The 17,006-nt window shown below is 42.6% G+C and overlaps 2 long non-coding RNA genes and 1 pseudogene across 2 annotated transcripts; 2 read left to right on the top strand and 1 right to left on the bottom strand.

Annotated features, from left to right (window-relative positions):
• The first annotated feature begins 12 nt into the window (after nt 1-12).
• LOC128444156 (E3 ubiquitin-protein ligase RBBP6-like) lies at nt 13-6,704 on the top strand (annotated as a pseudogene).
• A 2,706-nt stretch (nt 6,705-9,410) lies between these two features.
• LOC128444585 (uncharacterized) lies at nt 9,411-10,700 on the bottom strand. The gene is made up of 2 exons (XR_008339164.1): nt 10,438-10,700; nt 9,411-9,626 (listed from the first exon to the last, which is right to left on the bottom strand). It is a non-coding gene; the product is annotated as an uncharacterized LOC128444585 (long non-coding RNA).
• A 2,107-nt stretch (nt 10,701-12,807) lies between these two features.
• LOC128444701 (uncharacterized) lies at nt 12,808-13,339 on the top strand. The gene is made up of 3 exons (XR_008339176.1): nt 12,808-12,883; nt 13,056-13,182; nt 13,269-13,339. It is a non-coding gene; the product is annotated as an uncharacterized LOC128444701 (long non-coding RNA).
• The last annotated feature ends 3,667 nt before the right edge of the window (nt 13,340-17,006 follow it).

The raw sequence follows: 17,006 nt of genomic DNA on the forward strand, positions 1-17,006 counted from the left end.
TGACCTGTGAAAATGCCGGTAGTTGACTATAGGTTTTTTGCACAACCGGAATACAGCACAGTCAATTTTGATGGGTTGTATATCACCCTCAACGAGCTCAAAAAGCAGATTATGAGCCAGGAGCGCCTCGAGGCCACAGACTGCGACCTGCAGATCACAAATGAGCACACTTGTGAAGGTAAGTTGTCAGCTGACGCCTTCACTCATGTGTGACACATCTGTCAGACATTATTTTTAGAGGGTTACCGTAAATTTTCTTTTCAAATGGCAATAACACAGCCTTCTGTTAATTAATTGTTTCATCTCTTTACAGGGTTTTGTCTAAAGTAACTAACAACTATCTCCTGAGCCTTACTGCTTAACACTTTTTTTTTTAATAAATTATTTATTTTTATATATCCAATATATATGAATAAATAAGTTTAATCAATGTCTTTGCAAACCCACTTCATGCATCTGTTTACTTACAAAGGCATTTCAGCTCTATTGAGTGAATTGTGGAGTCATTGTTAGATTGTTGTGTTTTTGTTTTCTATTGATTTGTTGCTTGTGTTTTGTAGAATATACCGATGATGAAGCCCACATCCCGGAACTCTCCTCCGTGATTGTAAAGCCCAATGGCAAGACGTTCATTGTGTATGTATTCAGTTATTACTGGTTTTATGATGAATCAGTAGAGTCCCTGATGATTTTAAGTCACTGGTCTGTTTAGATTTCCTAGTTATACTTGTTAAATTGATCCTGTCGTCGGTCACAATGTTGGTAACTGATGGTTTATTTTTGTCCTGTGTGTTTTTGCAGACATCGTGTTTCCAAAGCTGAGGTTATATTGCCTACACCGGTATGTCAAAACAACACTCTGTCTTCCTCCTCCTCTCACCTCTCACTCTCTTCTCCTCTTTCTGGCTCTAGTCACATGTCTCAAAAACATTCTGTCAAAAAATGATCGAGCTCTGTGTATCTTCTGTTGAGCATGTGTTTGCTGCATTTGTGTTGAGATCTCAACCTCTATGTGTTTCATGATGTCTTTTTGGGGAGGGTTTCCTGGACATTAAATCTTGCAACTTATTGTGATAAAATTGCCTTTTGTGTACTAGCTGTAAATGATTTTAAAGGGATTTGACATCGGCATGAATATATAATTATATAGTAGTTTTTTAATGGATCTTTAAAATTAAATTAAGCTTTGTTTTAATGAAGCAACTCCAAAAAAGTCCCAAGTCTAGATGGGTCTGTTAACCTTTTCTGGATTGTAACACAAAGCCGTGGTTTAAATTCTCACTCTAATATACCTAAGCATTATCTCCTGGACTTTGAGTACTCGACAAACACCTTGACTTAAATGGCGTGAGGGACTGGACACAGATGTGGTGGGGAACTATCTGGGCTCTTATCTTCCACTGTGTATCGCTTAGATGTTGTGTTAACACCTGTATTATCTGTACTCTGATTCTCCTGCAGACGGATTCTCCTCCTTCTCTGTCGATCGCACAACTCGCCAAGGTAAAGTATCTGCACATGCCGGCTGAGCTGCAAGAAAAAGTTTATGAAGTTGAATCGATTTGTCCCCGTTTTTATTTCATGGTGTTGACGTCCTACTTTTGTCTTACGTCTATTCAGATGGCTAACCTGTACGACGCAAATGCATCAGAGGATGACAAGATCGAAGCCATGATGTTGCAGTCAAACCTTTACTATGCATCGATAAAGTTAGTACACAAACATTTGTCTCTTTTATTTGCCTGAATTCGTACATTTTGAATATGAACAACATTCACTTGTAGTTAGAAAAATAAGATTTGCTTGTCTCTCTAGTTTTCCCGAGAAAGCAGTTGGATCTCCCCGCGCTAAGAACATCTGTTATTGTTGTGGAAAGGCTGGTCATTACATTCGAGAGTGCCCGAAGATGTTGGTAAGGATCCTGAATAATTTCATTTCATTCTCTGTGAAGTTAATTGTTACTACATCGCTGTAGTGATGTTAGATTTTAAATGAGTATGATGTTATTCTATTAGGACAAGAGTGTTAAGGTTCCTAAACCAGTCGGGATTAGTGAAGGGATTCCTCAGAGTTTCATGGTGAAAGCAGATCCTGGAACCAAAGGAGCCATGTTAACCAGCAGTGGAGAATATGCAGTACCTGCAATAGATGCGTAAGTGAAGGATGTCCATTAATACACACTATTTACCTCCTACTCCTCCAAGAAAACTTATACTAGAATTAACTAGCGTCATATTTATCTTTTCATTTTAGGTCGTCTGTGGTTTTTTACTTGTTATGACAAAGGTCTATGAATGTGTTCATACAGGGAAGCGTACACACAAGGAAAGGAGGAGCACCCCCCCTTTGTTCCAGATGACCAGTCATCCCCTGAGGACGATTCAGGCGCAATCCCTCACGAACTCATGTGTCCAATCTGCAATGACCTGATGACGAACGCAGTAGTTATACCCTGCTGCGGATACAGTTACTGCGAACTTTGTAAGTTCTTTCTCGTGACATGGATTAGTAATAAAAATCCGTCCTTGGCTATGTTTCATTGATTCAGTGTGTTAATTTGTTGGGCAACTGGATCATAGCTATGAACTAATGACTGTTTGTTTCCAGGTATCCGGATGGCCTTACTGCACCCATGCCAACATGCAGGTGTTTCACCTGACACTCTCATTCCCAACAACCTTCTTCGACAGGTAACCCATTTGAAAAACACATGCTCTTTGATGTATGTCATATTGGTTTGATCAGAGGTGTTAAGCAAATCTTTTTCTTCATGCAGCGTGTGAATAACTACAAGAATGCAAAAGCATCAGAGGATGACAAGATCGAACCCATGAAGTTTCAGCCATACTTAGACGATGCATCGATGAAGTTAGTACACAAACATTTGTCTCTTTTATTTGCCTGAATTCGTACATTTGGAATATGAACAACATTCACATGTAGTTAGAAAAATAAGATTTGCTTGTCTCTCTAGTTTTCCCGAGAAAGCAGTTGGATCTCCACCCGCTAACTACATCTGTTATGGTTGTGGAAAGGCTGGTCATTACATTCGACAGTGCCCGATGCTGTTGGTAAGGATCCTGAATAATTTCATTTCATTCTCTGTGAAGTTAATTGTTACTACATCGCTGTAGTGATGTTAGATTTTAAATGAGTATGATGTTATTCTCTTAGGACAAAAGTGTGGAGGTTCCTAAACCAGTCGGGATTAGTGAAGGGATTCCTCAGAGTTTCATGGTGAAAGCAGATCCTGGAACCAAAGGAGCCATGTTAACCAGCAGTGGAGAATATGCAGTACCTGCAATAGATGCGTAAGTGAAGGATGTCCATTAATACACACTATTTACCTCCTCCTCCTCCTCCAAGAAAACTTATACTAGAATTAACTAACGTCATATTTATCTTTTCATTTTAGGTCGTCTGTGTTTTTTTACTTGTTATGACAAAGGTCTATGAATGTGTTCATACAGGGAAGCGTTCGCACAAGGAAAGAAGGAGCACCCCCCCTTTGTTCCACAAGACCAGTCATCACATGAGGATGATTCAGGCGCAATCCCTCACGACCTCATGTGTCCAATCTGCAATGACCTGATGACGAACGCAGTAGTTATACCCTGCTGCGGATACAGTTACTGCGAACTTTGTAAGTTCTTTCTCGTGACATGGATTAGTAATAAAAATCCTTCCTGGGCTATGTTTCATTGATTCAGTGTGTTAATTTGTTGGGCAACTGGAACATAGCTATGAACTAATGACTGTTTGTTTCCAGGTATCCGGATGGCCTTACTGTACCCATGCCAACATGCAGATGTTTCACCTGACACTCTCATTCCCAACAACTTTCTTCGACAGGTAACCCATTTCAAAAACACATGCTCCTTGATTTATGTCATATTGGTTTGATCAGAGGTGTTAAGCAAATCTTTTTCTTCATGCAGCTTGTGAATATCTACAAGAATGAAACATCAAACACCAAACTCATACGTCAGCAGGCCCAACAGGCAGCGCTGCCTCCGCCTCGCCTCCAGATCTCCAGACAGCAGGACCCACTGCTGGCCAATGTCACCCCCCCACCCCCTGCAAACGTACCCACTGCTGCACCTCAATCACAGGTTCAGCCCCCTGCACCCTCTCCTCCTGCTCCTGTTCCTGCTCCTGTTTCTGCTGCTGCGACTGCCACTACTACTGCGACTGCTGCTGCTCCTATTCCTCCTCATGCTGCTGCTGTCGAAGGTCAAGATGTTTCACCAGCTCCGGCACCTGTCGCTGACCTACATTCTCCTATGCACTCTACCGGCCAGGGCAAACCACCCCCACCTGGGTAAGTTTAGTCCCCTATAGTTTGTACAATAACATGGAATCACCCACTCAACGTGTGATGTCTGAAGTAAAGGGCCATTGCAACTTGTCTCAATATGTCTGCTTGTTTATGTTTCAGTGAAATGGATCCAGAACCTACTGTGAGACGAAGCCCAGAAAGTAACCCAGGAATTGGACCACATGTGAGTCCCCTCGGATGACCTGATAATAATGCATCTGTCATTGTTATTATAGAGCTCAACATGTGAAACAATGTTATAAGCTCCTGTTAAAGCCAAGTCATTATGATAGCAACTGCATTTTGAGAAGAACTGTTTTATTTACACAATCCCACAATCAATTCTAAAAGTGGGCATTCACTGTTACGCTCTATTATTGGAGTCATTAACTTACTTAGGTGCATCCTTACCAGACACCTGTACATCCATGAGAACTGGAATAGTTCCTGACCCTAACCCTAACTCTGAAAGGTAACTAAATTTCTTCCACTGATTTCTTCCGCAGGGTTACCATTTATCATACCAGTACCCGCCCCCACCACAGCCTCACCCTCATCCCCACACCTCTGGCTTTATACCTCCTCCTCCAATCGGTGACCCGACCCCACCACAGCCGCACCCTCATCCCCACACCTCTGGCTTTATACCTCCTCCTCCAATCGGTGACCCGACCCCACCACAGCCGCACCCTCATCCCTACACCTCTGGCTTTATACCTCCTCCTCCAATCGGTGACCCGACCCCACCACAGCCGCACCCTCATCCCCACACCTCTGGCTTTATACCTCCTCCTCCAATCGGTGACCCGCCCCCACCACAGCCGCACCCTCATCCCCACACCTCTGGCTTTATACCTCCTCCTCCAATCGGTGACCCGACCCCACCACAGCCGCACCCTCATCCCCACACCTCTGGCTTTATACCACCTCCTCCAATCGGTTACCCGCCCCCACCACAGCCCTACCCTCCTCCCTACACCTTTGGCTTTATATTTCTTCCTCCATTCGGTTATCCGCCCCAGCCAATTTATGCCCCTGGACCACCGGGGCTCAACCCTCCCTTGATCCCCCCTGGTGTCCAGCCCCCTCTACCCCACCTTGGACCCCCCCTCTCTCAGCCCCCCCTCTCTAAGGAAGAATTCTATAGACAAAGGCAACGACAGGACAAGTGAGTAGTTTCTTTTTGTTTTGAGTCGTCATACAGCTACAATAGCTCATCATTTGGGGATTGACACACATTTACAATACTTAGCGGGATTATGATGAATTCAGTATGATTAAGTAATTTTTAAAGTTTGACTGTTCTTGTCTTTGTATTCACAGAACTACATCCAAACTGGATGAATTTACTAAAGAATTCCAAAGGGAGCTGATGAAACACAAACATTCACCGAAAAGACAAAAAACGTCTTATTCTAGGTAACTTAATTAAGAGAACATCTCCAAATTGATTTTAGTTCATAAGCATAATCCTTTAAGCCATTCAGTCCGTTGATTACATAAGCTGATTTCTTTCTCTCTTGTTTTTCCGATTTTCCTCCCGATTCTTTATTTTCCCAGGTCGCAGCCATTCGGCCGCTCTCAGTACACTCGATCTGGTGCAAGATCTAGATCCAGGTCTTACTCTTGTTCCCCGAGTCGATCCCGCTCCCGTTCACACTCCCATGGGCGGTCTTATCCACGCCCCCCTTATTCCAGGCACAATGGACGCAGTTACAGGCGTTCACGGTCAAGGTCCCACTCACCCTTACGGTTTCCTCCTCCCTTCCGGGCCGGACCCTGGGAGGGAGCAGAAGGACCAGCATCCCTCAGGTCCCGGTCTCGCTCCCCTGGTGGCTTCCGGAACCGCAGCCCTGGTGGACGGAAGCCACCTCCTCGGGGACGTCCACCGTATGAACTAAAGGGACCAAGTCCTGGAGGCCATGATCGCTGGGAGAGAGAAAGGTATCGACAATGGGAAAAGGAGTACACCGACTTGTACAACAAATACTGCAAAGACTACGACAACCAACATCCCTCACTACATCACAGAGGTCGCGGCAGCAGAGACAGGGAGAGGGACAGAATGTCTCGGTTACCCAGAGATTACTCCCCTCAGGGGAGAGGAAGAAGAGGTAGAGATGAGAGAGGTGCTCCCCCTCAACATCCTCCATCCTCTTCATCATCAGGGACTAAGTCCAGCACAAATGTCCTTAAAACAAAGAAAGTAAACAAGAAGAGGCCCAGGGAGGAATCTGAGCCATCATACCATTCAGCAGACAGTGACTGTGGTACTCCCCTCAGAGATGAACCGATGGAAACAACAACGTTCCAACAAGGAAAGAAAAGGCTCAGAAAGTGAAGCCTAAAGTGAGGACAGAGGCTGTGAAGACAGAGGCTGTGAAGGTAAAGGTCTGTCCTCCCAGACCCTTACTTACCAACACTGCTCCCTCTCGTGCCCCAGCGGGGTAAGATGGTGAAGGGTCTGTTGTGAAGAGCAAACCCAGGATCAGTCGAAATGTCGACCTATCACCTGTTGTGTACATGTAAAAAAGTGTGTTTTCACCTAAAGTGAAGACAGAGGCTGTGAAGGCAGAGAACGACAAGGTGTGTTTTGTATTGCTCAGCGATGTAAGTTTGTGAATGTTAATATTTTGTGAAAAAGTTGTGTGCACACTTTGTCCACAGCAAGTTGTCCACATGGATGGACAACTTGCACATGTCACTGCTTCCATGTGAATTGTTACTGTAATAAAGGCAAAAAAAACAACATGAAATATGGATTTGATTGTGGTTTATTCCATGTGCAGATAATTGACTCATTCTATCCAAAGCGTCTTCGTCGCTCCTGTAAGAAAAGGCGATGACACGGGCTGACAACACAAGGGGGGGGGGGGGGCGTTTTATTGATCCGTTCATTCTTGCCACGGAGTGACAACAAAAACAACATACCTGGACAGACAACACCTGGATCTGTTCCACACTGTCAAAGTGCCTACCCCACCCCACTGTCTAAGTGCCCCTGAGCAAGGCACCTTACTCCCCTAACACCTGCTCCCCGGGCCGCCGTGCATGGCTGCCCACTGCTCTGTGTGTCCTCCTGTGTACACCAGATGGGTCATAGCAGAAAAGCAAAATTTCCCCCATGTGTGCATGTGTGTGGGACAATAAATGTATCTTACCTTATCTTACCTTTACAGTTCTTTATCAGTTACTGTAGCTTTACATTCAATAAATTCTTCCCATGGTCTCAGACCGGGTGAACTGTGTCCGCACTGTGTTCACCCAGAAGATTATAGTGTCAATTTATCCTTGAAAAACACCTTCTGCCACACGTCCTTACACTGTGTGCACAATTATTAGGCAAGTGAGTATTTTGACTATTTTATAATTTGTATAAATATTTTCCAACTCCAAGCTGTATAAACTTGAAGGCCTATTGGATTTAAGTATATGAGGTTATGTGTATTTGTGAAATGAGGGAGTGTGTGGCCTAAGGAGATCAACACCCTATATCAAGGTGTGCATAATTATTAGGCAGCTTCTTTTCCTCAGGCAAAACGGGTCAAAAAAGAGATTTAACTGAATCTGAAAAGTCAATATTTTTTAAAAGTCTTTCAGAGAGATGCAGCACTCTTGAAATTGTTAAGATATAGGGGCGTGATCACAGAACCATCAATTGTTTGTTGCAAATAGTCAACAGGGTCACACGAAATGTGTTGAGAAAAAAAGACACATATTAACTGCCAAAGATTTGAGAAGAATTAAACGTCAAGACCCCAGGAACCCATTATCCTCCAGTGCTGTCATATTCCAGAACTGGAACCAACCTGGAGTGGCCAGAAGTACAAGGTGCTCAGTGCTCAGAGACATGGCCAAGCTGAGGAAGGCTGAAACCCGGTCACCACTGAACAAGACACATAAGTTGAAACGTCAAGACTGGGCCAAGAAATATCTGAAGACAATTTTCAAAGGTTTTATGGACTGATGAGATGAGAGTGACTCTTGACGGAGCAGATGGATGGGCCCGTGGCTGGATCAGTAACGGGCACACAGGTACACTTCGACTCAGATGCAAGCAAGGTAGAGGTGGGGTACTGGTATGGGCTGTTATTATTAAAGATGAGCTAGCTGGACCTTTTTCAGGTTGAAGATTGACTCAAAATCAATTCCCAAACCTACTGCCAGTTTTGAGAAGACACTTTCTTCAAGCAGTGGTACAAGAAAAAGTCTGCATCTTTCAAGAAGAGCATGATTTTTATGCAGGACAATCTCCATCGCATGCATCAAAGTACTCCACTGCGTGGCTAGCCAGTAAAGGGCTTAAAGATGAAAGAATAATAACATGGCCCCCTTCCTCACCTGACCTTAACCCTATTGAGAACACGTGGGCCCTTCTTAAACGGGAGATTAACGGGAGATTTACGGTGAAGGTAAACAGTACACCTCTCTGAACAGTGTCTGGGAGGCTGTGGTTGCTGCTGCACAAAAAGTTGATCGTCAACAGAGCAAGAAACTGACAGAATCCATGAATGGAAGGCTTATTACTGTTATTGAAAAGAAGAGTGGCTATATTGCTCATTGAATATTTTTTTTTGAAATGTCAGAAATGATTATTTGTAAATGTTTAGTTGTTTGTTTATTATTCTCACTTTAACAGATGGAAATAAACAAGTGAGATGGGAAAATGTAATAGATGCATAGTAATTCTGCACACTAATAGTTGCCCAATAATTGTGGACACAGATATTCTCCTAAGAAAGCCAAAACCTCACTTTTACTTTCTTAAATATTCAGGTTTGAGGTTTATTAACATTTTGGATTGACCGGGAGCACTGTAGTTGTTCAATAATAAAACCAATCCTCCAAAATACAACTTGCATAATAATTGTGCACACAGTGTATAGATGGGTGCTATGGTTTTCATCACGTGTACGATAATGAACGAAACACCACAGAAATCCACACCAATCCCATTGCTGTCACACTGCCTGCAAACACTCCTGTGTGTCTGTGCAAGATATCTGAACAATCTACAGTGTGAGGCAATCCGTTAACACATACATAAACAACAAAATCAATTAAAATGATGATTGAAAGAGAACAAAACAAATAAGAGACAATATATTCTTTATTTTCTTCTTCTCAAAGTGGATACAGGACGTTGAATACATTACCTCGACGTGTGAACGGTCCAATCGCGAAGCAGACGAGAGCTTCAGAAGTTCAGTGTCTCTGACATCATCTTCCACCAGTCCATCAGCTCCTCCCGCTCCTCCTCCTTCCTCTCCATCAGAGACTCCAGCTCAAAGTCCATCTGACACACAAGCTGTCGAAACATTATACTGTGGTGTCAGTGGGCTGTATCCAGTAAATACAATTAATACATACAAAATTTATAAATATATTAATAAATACAGAAATAAATAAATCAAACAAATGTATAATTCACAGACACATTTCTATAAGGATTATTACTCCTACAAATGATCAGCTGATGAAACACTAACAAAAAAACGAATACGTTTGAGAACTCAAAATTTAAGAATTCAAACAAACATTTGCACTTTCCAGCTTTTCCCGTGTGAAAATGTGTTGTTTTAATATGTCTCAGTAATTTGGATGCATTCACTTAGGATCAGGGACATTTTAACCAGCATTTTCCCTTCATACAGTCATTACTTCTGTCGTGGAGGCCATGTTTGCATTGCTGTTTGTCTTTTAGCAGGATTATGCAAAAACTACTGAAAAGATTTTATTAAAAACGTTCTCACTTTCTTTAACATTGTCAGATTTTGTGTTTGTGATAATGCAGAGATCTTGATGTGAAAAATCCGGCTCATAAAACACACTCAGAATCACCAGGGGACTGTTATTACTGAGTGTGCTAATGCTTTTAAAGAATCATTAGAAAACAGTAATAAAATGTGCCAAGAATACAGAAGACAAGTCTGTATGAGAAAAGTATGAATGTGACTTGATATGAGTGGTGTGTGCTGGAGATACACCAATAAAGTCACGTTTCTTAACTAAGAAGAACAGCTGCTCAGTTGTGTATTGATTGTTAACTGCTGAGGATGTGCACAAAGAAGCTAAAACGAGTTAATGAGAAATAAAGTTTAAGTGTGTTGGGGACTCACCCTCCATCTGAGCCAGAACCTCCAGCTCGTCTTCGAACTGGTCCTCGAACTCATCCTGGATCTCGAACAGTTCATCATATTCGTCCATGTTTTAACCCACGTTGAGACACACTGTGGTTCTACACAAGTCTCAAGACAAACGCACTATTTACTAAAATTAAATAAAAAGTCCATTGGCTGCTTGAGATTGTTTCACGGAGAAGATTACCCGGCAATTTTGTTGTTGTGAAGTTTAACTTCCGGGTTACAGATTCATTTTCTTCTTCTTCTCGTAAAAAAACAACAATCGAACAACGCTCATTATCGCCCCCAGTTGGTGTGGAAGGGGACTGCAGATTTTAAATAAAACAATGTGGCAGCAAAGACACTGTCTTTAATCTTTGTAACAACTAATGAAGTTGACTGTGAAGTGTGGCAGTATATCAGCAGCAGTTTCTGTCTTGACCTATCAGTGGCAGTTTCTGTTGACACCGAAATACCTTCTACGAGCTGCTGGCCACGATTTGGGCTTGCCGTTACTGTTTTTTTCCCCAATCTGCCCTGGTTTGGCTCCAGTTCCATCCTGCACCCCTGTGCTTGATTGACCTGTGAAAATGCCGGTAGTTGACTATAGGTTTTTTGCACAACCGGAATACAGCACAGTCACTTTTGATGGGTTGTATATCACCCTCAACGAGCTCAAAAAGCAGATTATGAGCCAGGAGCGCCTCAAGGCCCCAGACTGCGACCTGCAGATCACAAATGAGCAGACTTGTGAAGGTAAGTTGTCAGCTGACGCCTTCACTCATGTGTGACACATCGGTCAGACATTATTTTTAGAGGGTTACCGTAAATTTTCTTTTCAAATGGCAATAACATAGCCTTCTATTAATGAATTGTTTCATCTCTTTACAGGGTTTTGTCTAAAGTAACTAACAACTATCTCCTGAGCCTTATTGCTTAACACTTTTTTTTTTAATAAATTATAAATTTTTATATATCCAATATACAGTTAGGTCCATAAATATTTGGACATTGACACAATTTTCATCATTTTGGCTCTGTACACCACCACATTGGATTTGAAATGAAACAATCAAGATGTGCGTTAAGTGCATACTTTCAGCTTTAATTTGAGGATATTTACATACGAATCAGGTGAACGGTGTAGGAATTACAACACATTTTATATGTGGCCCTCCCTTTTTAAGGGACCAAAAGTAATTGGACAAACTAACTAAATCATAAATGTAATTGTCACTTTTAATATTTGGTTGCAAATGCTTTGCAGTCAATGACAGCCTGAAGTCTGGAACCCCTATGGGTTGTCTGGTGATGTCTATACATCACCAGACAATGGGTTTCGTCCCTGGTGATGCTCTAATGCAACTGTCTTCAGTTCCTGCTTGTTCTTGGGGCATTTTCCCTTCAGTTTTGTCTTCAGCAAGTGAAATGCATGCTCAATTGGATTCAGGTCAGGAGATTGACTTGGGCATGGCAGAAAATTCCACTTCTTTGCCTTAAAAACTCTTTGGTTGCTTTCACAGTATGCAGGGGTGGACTGGCCATCTGGCATACCGGGCCCGACGGGCCGTTGACCCAATGTGGGCCGGTCTGGTCCGCTATGTTTTTTTTTATTTATTTATTTTTCTCTTCTCCCTCTCTAAATTCCCTCCAATTGGGCCGGCCAATTGGCTACAGAGGGCTAGCAGTGTGTTGCCAGCATCGACACATATTATTGGTCTATTGTTTGTCATTGTCAATCAATCATGGGCTGACAGGCTCAGAGAGCCCTGACAGTGCTGTCAATCACAACACAAACCAGGGTGGGGCGGGACCTCATGGCATTGGCGGGGGGAGTGAGACAGAAACTTAAAATGGATAATAAGAGTTAAAAACGCCCGGGTGGCGCTGAGAAGCATCGGAAAAAAAAGCTGAAGTCTCTGGAGGTGGAGGCTGCTACATGTGCCAAACTGACGGACCTGTTTGGTGCCGGGTTCACCAGCCCAGCAGCAGCAGGTGCGACCGGGAGACGAGCGAGGAGGACTCGACAATGATGAGCGAGTGGAGGCAGACATGGGAAGTAACGTTGGCCTGGGCCTGGCTAGGCTACATTTTTGTAGCATGTCCAAAACAAAGTAGAAAACGTTTTTGATTTTGTTTTAATATGCCGAATTGTGATATTATGGGTTATTATTGTTCAGATGATTTAGCTAAGCTAGCTAAGAGCTGCTAACGTCGTTTACTGTTGCCATAGCAACAGTAAACTTTCTGCGCTGTAAATAGAGATGCAGAATCAAGCTAATTCTTTTCAGAAGTTTTATTGTGCTTATGTGTTGATCCTTAATGGTGTGATCATGTACACTAAATGATAAATTGTTCTCCATTACAGGTTGTTGTGATATATTTGAGGAGTCGTTCTCCCTCTGTTTTATATGTGGACATTTGGGACCACTGTTATAATTTGGTAAGTTTATCATGTATTTTTTAATGTATAAGTTCATACTTCATAATTATAATAATTTTCAGAAGGTTTTAAAAGCAACACACATCCAAAAAGTTCTCAACTCTAGGTTCAGGACAGAGGAAAACATTTTCTTTATTTTTCAGACATTATAATGTATCCATGTCCTTCTCAGGTTGACCACTTGACATGTGAGAGCCTGAGGAGTTGTTCCCCCTCTGTCCATGTTCGAGGACTTGCTCTCTGTCTGCCTCCACTCTCTGCCTTCACTGTACCATGTCTGTTGAGTCTCCTCTAGTCTGGTGAGTTTATCATTTTTTATGTTTTATGAAATCATACTTAATTTGTGATGATTAGAGACATTATAATGTATCCATGTCCTTCTCAGGTTGACCACTTGACATGTGAGAGCCTGAGGAGTTGTTTTCCAGACACAGGTAGAGCTGGCAGGGGCGTCACCCTGGGCCTGCCCTTTTGGGCTGGTTTTCAGCTGCAGATCTAAAGGCTGCTTCCAGGGGCATGGGGCCCTCAGCCTTTGTTTTTCTTTGCTTCTGCACCTTACAATATACATCACACCTTATTTTCACACATCCAAACACTGTTAACACCACTGACACGTAACATATTTTACACATCCCACTACGTAGTTAGAGCTATCTTGATTTGGAGTTAAATAAATTTACTTTTGGCTTGAGAGGTTTGTGTGTGGCCTCCCTTCTTGTTGCCATCTTTGAGCTAGGTGGTAACAGTAGTATGCATGAGAGAAGATGCCGCGAGATTTGTGGACTTCTATGTGGTGTCCGCTGATAATGTAGTGGGCTGGTCTGGACAGACAATGCCAGGGCTGAATTTTTGTCCCAGTCCACCCCTGGCAGTATGCTTTGGGTCATTGTCCATCTGCACTGTGAAGCGCAGTCCAATGAGTTCTGAAGCATTTGGCTGAATATGAGCAGATAATATTTCCCGAAACACTTCAGAATTCATCCTACTGCTTTTGTCAGCAGTCACATCCTCAATAAATACAAGGGAACCAGTTCCATTAGCAGCCATACATGCCCACGCCATAACACTACCTCTTCCATGCTTCACTGATGAGATGGTATGCTTTGGATCCTGAGCACTTCCTTCCCTTCTCCATACTCTTCTCTTCCCATCATTCTGGTACAAGTTGATCTTTGTGTCATCTGTCCATAGGATTTTGTTCCAGAACTGTACAGGCTCTTTTAAATGTCGTTTGGCAAACTCTAATCTGGTCTTCCAGTTTTTGAGGCTCACCAATGGTTTACATCTTGTGGTGAACCCTCTGTATTTGCTCTTGTGAAGTCTTCTCTTGATTGTTGACTTTGACACAGAAACGCATACCTCCTGGAGAGTGTTCTTGATCTGGCCAACTGTTGTGAAGGGGTTTTTCTTCACCAGGGAAATAATTCTTCTGTCATCCACCACAGATGTTTTCCGTGGTCTTCCGGGTCTTTTGGTGTTGCTGAGCTCACCAGTGCGTTCTTTCTTTTTAAGAATGTACCAAACGGTTGATTTTGGCCACACCTAAAGTTTTTGCTATCTCTCCGATAGACTTGTTTAGATTTTTTAGCCTAATGATGGCTTGCTTCATCGATAGTGACAGCTCTTTGGACTTCATAATTAGAGTTGACAGCTACAGATTCCAAACACAAATACTTCACTTGAAATGAACTCTAGACCTTTTATCTGCTCCTTGTCAATGAAATAACTAGGGAATAACACACACCTGGCCATGGAACAGCTGAGCAGCCAATTGTCCAATTACTTTTGGTCCCTTAAGACCCCAAGGAACCATATCAACTGTGATAAAATGGGCATAATAGGGCTCCGTTAAATAAAGTTTGGTTAAATCAAAGATTGTTTCATAAATCTGATTCAATTTGTGCTCATTAAAAGATAAGTGTTATAAGGGGCTGAAATAATTTAAAATAGTGCTTTTTAATAAATTTAGAAACTAAATTACTAACTATATGTATTATATGTATTGTGTTAGGCCATAGAGTGTCATTTTGGGTCATTTTGGTTGCTGTGCCCAGGGGTGGCTCCTAGTACAGGTGACATAGGCGGTTGCCTAGGGCGCAAAATGCCGAGAGGGCGGCACAAGAGACTGATTTATCATGACGTGACACATGCAATGTAAAACAATACAGTAACGTCACACCATCATCCTATAACCCCGGGACGCACTGGAGGTAGAAGCGCCGCGAAAAGCGGTCCGCCTCCTTTCCTCGCCCATGTTAAATAATTGGTCTGTTCAGACCGGCAGCGTAAAGGCCAATGTATGCTTCTCCGAGTCCGTTACGGACGGACGGACGGATCGGACGGACACTTTTTGATTTATAGTTCTCCGTTGCTGATAACAATTGGGCGCCAGAACAGTAGGTGGCGCAACGGAAGACGAGCTTAGAGAAGCCTACCTCATGAGTTCCCAGAAGAAGTCCACGTTCATTATTTACCTGCTCTCTGCTTTTCACATACACAGTCGACGATGGCAACTCAAGAAAATAAAGTGACACCCAGCGGGTCATAATGCTTATGTTATCGTTTCTTGGCTCAGCGGTTCCCCGGTCTTGTTTCTGAACTGCGTTGCTAATTCAACAGCTTGAAGCTACACGGAGGCAGCTAGCTTCCCCCCCAGCTTCCACACACAGTCAGCAGGGACTCCCGATACTAACTACTACCAAGTGTTTGGTTCTAACCTGTCGGTATTTGAGAAACAGTCTCATGATAGCCCTGGAATTAAAGTCGTGACAGCATGTTTTTTCACAGTTACCACCGCAGTTAGCATGGTGGCTTGGACGCCAGCGCCGTTATAACCGTATGTGATCGTACACACATGCCATCAGGGCGCTAACCAGCCACCGTCAGCCGGACAACTCCGCTGGCTTAACACACTTGTCACATTAATCGTAGAATCGTAGTTGTGTTTGGGTTTATTGTGATATAGGAAATGAATAAGGAAGTTTGAGGTCCGGAAATGATGTCGTTCCGAAATACTGTCGTTAGCGGACCAATCACAGCCAAGGGCTATCCGTAGGCTCTCCGCCATGCCGACATGTAGTTAGAAAAATCTGAGCTGCACGAAAAGCTCTCCGTGGAGCCCGGAAAGGGCCGGAGAGGGCATTCCACGGCAAAGAAGGCGGTCCTATCTGTCCGTGTCCGTCAAAACGGAGAAGCATAAATAGGCCTTAACGCCGGGAAGAACCGGGAAGCGCCGCGGACACACACACACACACACACACACACACAAGCAAATCATCTCCTGTGGGGGGGTGGCGGCTACAGGCTTGCGCAGGTCGGTCACCTGTGAAGACCAGCATCATTTACCCCTGAACCAGCACAGAGAAATGCGCTCCCTGGGCCACAGTGATGAGCCATAGACTGTATATATAATATATATACAAGAATTTATACAAAGTGGTGAACATGTATTTATTTTGGAGGAATTTTCAATGGGCGCGGTAAAATGTCTCAACGGTACCCCCGAGACCCCTTGAACACTTTCATTGACCGATCTTCACAAAAATCGAAACACAGGTGTATCATGACCAGACAAACAAAAAAGTCTAAAGGTGCAATTTGTGCATTTTCTTCCTGTGCTTAGTTTCTCAAGGAAATGAGCAGGTAATCCAATCCTTAATGTTAATGTAATTGCTAAAGTTTGGCAGGCTGTCGTGTTGGCAGGACTTCAACCACCTATTCATTGCACAATATCTTAAATAAAATAAATAAAAAAACAAAAGAATGTATATATTTAAAATATATATATAATATTTTTTTAATTAAATTAAATTAAATATAAAACAAAATTAATATTAAAAAAAAATCTTGTTAAATGAAATGTATAAAGAAAATTAAGTTAAATGAAATGAAATTAAACTAAATAAAATGAAATTAAATGAAATAAATGAAATAAATGAAATAAATGAAATAAATGAAATAAATTAAATAAATTAAATGAAATATATAAACATTATAATTAAATGAAATAAATAATACAAAAAAAAAATCCTGCACAGAAGCCCATTGCGCACATCCTGCGCATAACCTAACTGCGCACATCCTGCGCAGAAGCCCATTGCGCACATCCTGCGCAGAAGCCCAC

The sequence above is a fragment of the Pleuronectes platessa genome, chromosome 7 (assembly GCF_947347685.1).
Source record: "Pleuronectes platessa chromosome 7, fPlePla1.1, whole genome shotgun sequence".
NCBI lineage: Eukaryota > Metazoa > Chordata > Actinopteri > Pleuronectiformes > Pleuronectidae > Pleuronectes > Pleuronectes platessa.